The sequence below is a fragment of the Tupaia chinensis genome, unplaced genomic scaffold (assembly GCF_000334495.1).
Source record: "Tupaia chinensis unplaced genomic scaffold, TupChi_1.0 Scaffold150175_1, whole genome shotgun sequence".
Taxonomy (NCBI): domain Eukaryota; kingdom Metazoa; phylum Chordata; class Mammalia; order Scandentia; family Tupaiidae; genus Tupaia; species Tupaia belangeri.
Genome location: NW_006210013.1, coordinates 531,368 through 537,423, shown reverse-complemented (window position 1 = coordinate 537,423; position 6,056 = coordinate 531,368). Strand labels below are relative to the sequence as shown.

At 46.3% G+C, this 6,056-nt stretch overlaps 1 long non-coding RNA gene across 3 annotated transcripts in view; it reads left to right on the top strand.

Moving 5' to 3' along the window:
- The window catches only part of LOC102480318 (uncharacterized), a 22,278-nt gene extending 17,196 nt beyond the window's left edge, over positions 1 to 5,082 (top strand). Inside the window, exons 3-5 of one of the 3 annotated variants that reach the window (XR_001369937.1) lie at positions 1,496 to 1,584; positions 3,491 to 3,562; positions 5,001 to 5,082. This is a non-coding gene — a long non-coding RNA (uncharacterized LOC102480318). Of the gene's footprint in view, positions 1 to 1,495; positions 1,585 to 2,659; positions 2,736 to 3,490; positions 4,104 to 5,000 lie in introns of those variants that run through there. The other 2 variants (XR_337820.3, XR_337819.3) reach the window with 2 other exon arrangements.
- The last annotated feature ends 974 nt before the right edge of the window (positions 5,083 to 6,056 follow it).

The window sequence follows — 6,056 nt, the reverse complement described above, 5'->3', positions numbered from 1 at the left end:
GAGAGAGAGAGAGAGAGAGAGAGAGAAAACAAGCCACCAGGTCCAGGACTTGAACTGTGGTTGGCCATGTGGGAGTCCAGTGCCCTTAACCACCATGCCACCTGCCAGCCCCTCCTTAGTCTTCTTCTAAGCTTTCTTACTGTGGCCCAGGTGTTTCTCAACATCTTGCTTCTTGGCATTTCCCAACTTGCATCCTAAAGGCTATCCTTTGGTCACTGTCCCCAGCTTTGCCCTCTGGTTTTTGCACAGCCCACCTCTTGCACCTAGGAAACTGCACCTCTGGCTCCTTTATTCCCGCTCCCCTCCCCACCCCCTTTAATTCTACTCATATGACATGTGAGGTCACCTCCAGGACCCCTTTCCAGGCCACCGCCTCTTATGTGCTTCTCAGTCTCAGCATTTAACCTACGTCATTGTACCTGCAGGTTTGTTTTTTCTTTTTTCTTTTTTATTGAGAGGTTTTTGCTATAGGGCGCGTGCGCTCGCCAGACAGACAGAGAGAGACAGAGAGACAGAAAGTGAGAAATCACCCCCCGGGGCGGGGATGGCCACCCTCCAATCCCTTCTCCTCCATTCTCCTCTCGGGATCTTGGGCACGCACGCACACGCGCCCGACGTGAGTTTCAAGTCACCAGGTCCGGGACGCAAACTGGAGTCGACTACATGGGAGTCCAGCGACATAGCCATTACGCTAACTGCTGGTCCCAGTCTTTCTTTTTAATGCCAGACAGTATATACGTGAGAGAGAGAGGGAATCCTCCCAATGGGGCCTGGTCATGCCACAATTCTTTTTCTTCCAATTCTCCATCATGCCAGAATCCTGGGCGCACGCGCACGCACACACACACACACACCTATTTATTTATTTATTTATGCCATAAGGTGCGTATGCCCACCAGAAAGAGACACACAGAGAGTGAGTGAATAATCAACCCCCAGGGAGGATGGCCATGCCACAGTCCCTTCTTCATTCTCCTCTTGGGATTTTGGGTGCGCATGCACATGTACCTTTTTTTGAGAGGTTTTTGTTATAGGACATGTACACTTGCCAGAAAGACAGAGACAGAGGGATAGAAAGCAAGAAATCGCCCCCCCTCCCAGGGAGGATGGCCATGCCACAATCCCTTCTCCTCCATTCTCTCGGGATCTTGGGCACGCATGCACAAGCGCCCAGCGTGAGTTTAAGCCACTGGGTCCAGGACTCAAACCTCAGTTGACTACATAGGAGTCCAATGACATAGCCATTGCCAACTGCTAGTCTCCCTGGCGTGAATTTTAAGCCACCAGGTCGAGGATTCGAATTGTCGTTGGCCATGTGGGAGCCCAGTGCCTTAACCACTATATCACCTACTGGCCCCTGGCCGATAACGTTTCTAAAGCTACTGGCTGAGACTTAAATTCTGCTTGGCCATGTGGGATCCAGCCTCCTTTCTGTAGCACGTAACTGCTGCTCTGTGAAGCCAGCCCAGGCTTATTTTTTCAACTCTCCCCATAGATTATAAACTTGTTGAAGAGGAAGACTATGTTGTCTTTGTTTTGGTAACCTGTCTACCTAGCACAATGCTGAAATATGTCAAGTACCCGGTAAGTGTACTTTGAATGGATGGAAGCGCGGATGGGAGTGTGAACGAGTTTGTTTCTCCTGTGCCACACTCTGGTCCTTGAACTATGTCTCTTACTCAGCACGTAGTCCCTCGTGGGTGGAAGTCGTGGATAGATCAAATGTTTTGAAAGTTCTGGATTTGCACTCAGACATCAAATCCAGTACAATTCTAGGCTTATATTCTAACATGTTCTGGGGTTGTTACATGGTTTATAGTTGATCATATGTATTCCTGGACATGCAGGATTGAGAAAAACCTGGTGAGAGTAGAGAAAATCAACTAGCTCCAGTCTGTGGTTTACAATGTAAGGGAGAGATTGGTGGGCATGATTACCTTTCCTTAGAATGTTAAATAAGTTAGAAAAATACAGGACCGCAGTTGGCATAATGGCTATGTCACTGGACTCTCATGTAGTCAACCGTGGTTCGAGTCCCAGACCCAGTGGCTTAAACTCACACAAGGCGTGTGTGCGTGCGTGCCTAAGATCCCAAGAAGAGATGGAAGGGAAGGGATTGCGGTGTGGCCATCCCCTCTTTGGGGGGATATCTCACTTTCTGTCTCTCTGTCTCTGTCTTTCTGGTGAGCGCATGTGCACTATAGCAAAAACCTCTTCAAAAAATAAAAAAAGAGAGAAAAGAAAAAGAAAAAGAATTGTTGATTTCTCTACTGCATTTCATGCTCTGTACTCTGCTATGGGTGGACTGAATAGATACATACTGTCCTTGCTCCAAGAGAGCCCACCATTTATTCAGAGGCATGGACATGCAAGTAACTCATGGTAACATGTGAGTTACATGTGATCATGGAGGGGCGAATGAATAGGTGCAGGTATGGAAGGAGACGTTTAGGTTTTGAGGTTTGAGAGGGATTGTGAAGCAGGAGGCCTTCAAAGCTGGCACTCTGGGGCCTTGGCATAGGAGCACAGGTGCTCAGGAGAGAGGAGAAAGGGCACAGGGTACACAGAGCGGTCAAGTGCAGTTGCTGCAGCACTGGACATAAGTCCTTCCAGTCACTTCCCATTCACGCCCCATCATGGCCCCTCTCTGTCTGCTCAGACTTCCAGCGGCTCCCCTTCTCACCCTGAGTAGAAGCCAGAGCACCACCGAGGTCCTGAAGGTCCAAGTCAGCAAGGTGACCTCTCCCACATCAGCCCCGTCGGTTCTCCCCATGACTCCCTTTACCCTGTTTCCTGGCGAAGATAGACACGCTCCTGCCTCAGGAGCTTCGAGTTTGCTTTTCCCTTGACTGAGGTGCTTTTCCCTCAAAAAACAGCATGACTGGGAACCAGCAGTTAGCATAATGGCTATGTCGCTGGACTCCCACGTAGTCGACCACGGTTCGCGTCCCGGACCCGGTGGCTTAAAACTCACGCCGGGCGCGTGTGCGTGCGTGCCCAAGATCCTGAGAGGAGAGTGGAGGAGAAGGGATTGCGGCATGACCATCCCCCCTGGGGGGTGATTTCTCGCTTTCTGTCTCTATGTCTCTCTCTTTGTTTGGCGAGCGCACACACCCTGTAGCAAAAACCTCTCAAAAAAAAAAAAAAACCAGCATGACTTGCTCCTTTACCTCCTCCAGATTTCCACTTAAATGCCACCTTCTCCGTGAGGGCTTTTTTGTCCATTTTATTAAAAATTGCAACCTCTTTCCTTGCACAGAGGGTGTGAAGGATTGCTAGTTTTCACTGTCCCCCACAAATCTATGCTCTTCTTCCTCTGGTCACTCAACTGCCCAAAAGACTACATTTCCCTCTACATTAGATACGACCATATGACTGGTCAGAAGCCTAGATCTCACTAATGATATATGAGAGAACTTTGTGTAACTTCTCACTTACCAGAAACAAAATCGTTTACCTTAGACTTCTTTTTTTTATCATTTTCTTTCAGGCTGGACATCAGACATGCCAGTGGCCCAGACTCAACGAGGCTAATGAAGACAGGACCTCAGGGGATAGCAAAGTAATGAGATAGCAGAAGCCTGGGCTCCTGAATGACTCTGTGGAGCAGAGATGCTCCATCACCTAGAATGAGAACACATGTTCTTAGAGAGAAATGAACTTCTATTTAAGTTACTGTGTAATGGGAACACTTTGTTCCAGTGACTTAGCCTACACTCCGACCTACACATTTCTTCTACATTTCCCCAATTTATTATTCTGCCTAGCACTTACCACTGTCTATCAAATTAATAACTTTTGTTCTTTTATTTCTCATCTGCCTTCCTTAATTAGAAGGTAAGTTCTTTGAAGGCAGGGATTTTTGTCTTTGTTCCCTGTGGCATCCTCAGATTGATAATAGGATCCCACTCACAGTAGGTATTCAATTAATATATAGGGAGTGAAATAATATTAGCCACCAAAAGTGAAATCATTCTCTGTGCCATAAAGAAAGGGCTTTAGTAACTTTTGAAATGAATCCTATGGCACAGGAGTGGAGGGGGCAGGAAGAAGTTAAATGTTAGGGAGCAAAAACAGGGAAACTCCGTGTATGAAAGGTAGAGAGGAGGGGTGGAGTTTCTGATCTCCCTCCTGGGGGCACTCCTGTGTTTGGGAGGAGGACTCTGAGACTGTTCCAGCACTTCTCACAATTGGTCTTGGTTTTGGTGTTGACTTCCATATGAAAAGGGTAGAGAGATAAAGTTTCTTTATCTCTACTTAGTAAAAAGTAAACTGTGCTTTCTTCTTCATGTCATCTATCTTTTTTTTTTTTTTGGAGAGGTTTTTGCTATAGGGCGCGTGCGCTAGCCAGACAGACAGAGAGACAGACAGAAAGCAAGAAATCACCCCCCAGGGGGGATGGCCACGCCGCAATCCCTTCTCCTCCATTCTCCTCCCAGGATCTTGGGCACGCACGCACACGTGCCCGGCATGAGTTTTAAGCTGCTGGGTCTGGGATGCGAACCGCGGTTGACTACGTGGGAGTCCAGCGGCATAGCTATTACACTAACTGCTGGTCCCCCATGTCATCTATCTTCATTCCCTTCCTCTTTGTGTGGAAAAACTATGTATCAAAATATATTCAGGATGACTGACTTTGTATTCAGGGAAATGGCTATGGAATGGTGGAAAACAAGGTAGAGTTGAACTGCCTTAGATTCAAGTCTGAAGACTTTATGAGTGAGTGGTCTTGAGTCAATGGATGGGCTTCCATTGTCTTTGTCATTGTCACTTGTACAGAGTATATATAACACTGGCTCTTTATTTTTTGGTGAGCTGCTCTGGGCTGAATTTTTTCTCTCCTTCCCTCCAAATTCATATGTTGAAGCCCTAACCCCCAGCACTGCACAATGGTACTATATTTGGAGAGAGGGCCTTAAAAGAGGCCATTAAGTTAAAATAGGGTACTTTGAGTGGTTCCTGATCCTGATCTGATCAGACTGGTGTTCTTATAAAAATAGGAGATTAGGACACAGACACCACAGAGGAAAGATTGGTTAAGTACACAGGGAAAAGGCAGCCATCTACAAGTCAAGGAGAGAGGCCTCAGAAGGAACTAACCCTGCCCACACCTTGACTGTGGACTTCTAACCTCCAGAACTGCGAGAAAATAAATCTCTGTTAAGTCATTCAGTCTGTGGTATTTTGTTATGACTGTCCTAAAAACTACTAGGAGATAATGTAGAACAAACACAATGATATGCTATAGCTGCCCCTCCCCACACACAGGCATGCTTTTTTTCTTACATTAACAGAAGCATTTACAATCTAGAAAGCACTGGTACTATCCTGCAGTGCTAGAACTCACAGAATGAAAAAAGAGTCCCTTTCTGGAAACACTCTGATTGCTGTGGTGGGTGGTCATTGACAGAGCTGAAGAAAGGACTTGAGGCGGGCGAGGAGTCTGGGAATTGCCACACTGAAGGAAGAGGCTACGCATAACCCAGAGAAGAGAATTCTCAAGGGAACACAACGCTATCTCCAAATAGAGAAAATGCTGTCTTCAGGAAAAGGAATTCGATTTGGCTGTATGGGCCCAGAGGCGAGAGCCAGAACCAATGGGTCAAAGTTTCAGGGAGGTAGATTCAATATAAAGGCTTCTGTAAGAGAGCTGTTGGCAATTATAACAGGCTTCTTCAAGAAGTGTTCGATGAGGCTAGAGGACCACTTATGGGAAATGTCACGGAGGGGATGAAAACATAGACTCCATATTTGGACCAGATAACCTGGGTCATTCCTTCTGTCCTGACATCTTTTGTGTACATGGACTGGACTTCAGCTGAAGAACAGCTTTTAGACATATCACTTACGAATATGAAAAAAAAGTACATGTATGGTCAATAACCATTTTTGAGATTTATTGATTTCAAGGCTATTAGAATGGATTTAGAAATATTTATCATAAGAAAAAAATGGAAGAAATACTTAAACTGTAGAAGGTATTCACAGGACCGTGGAAATGGGGAAGAATCTCCAAGGAAGATTTTGGAGCCTCAAAGCCTAACACTTAGCAGGAA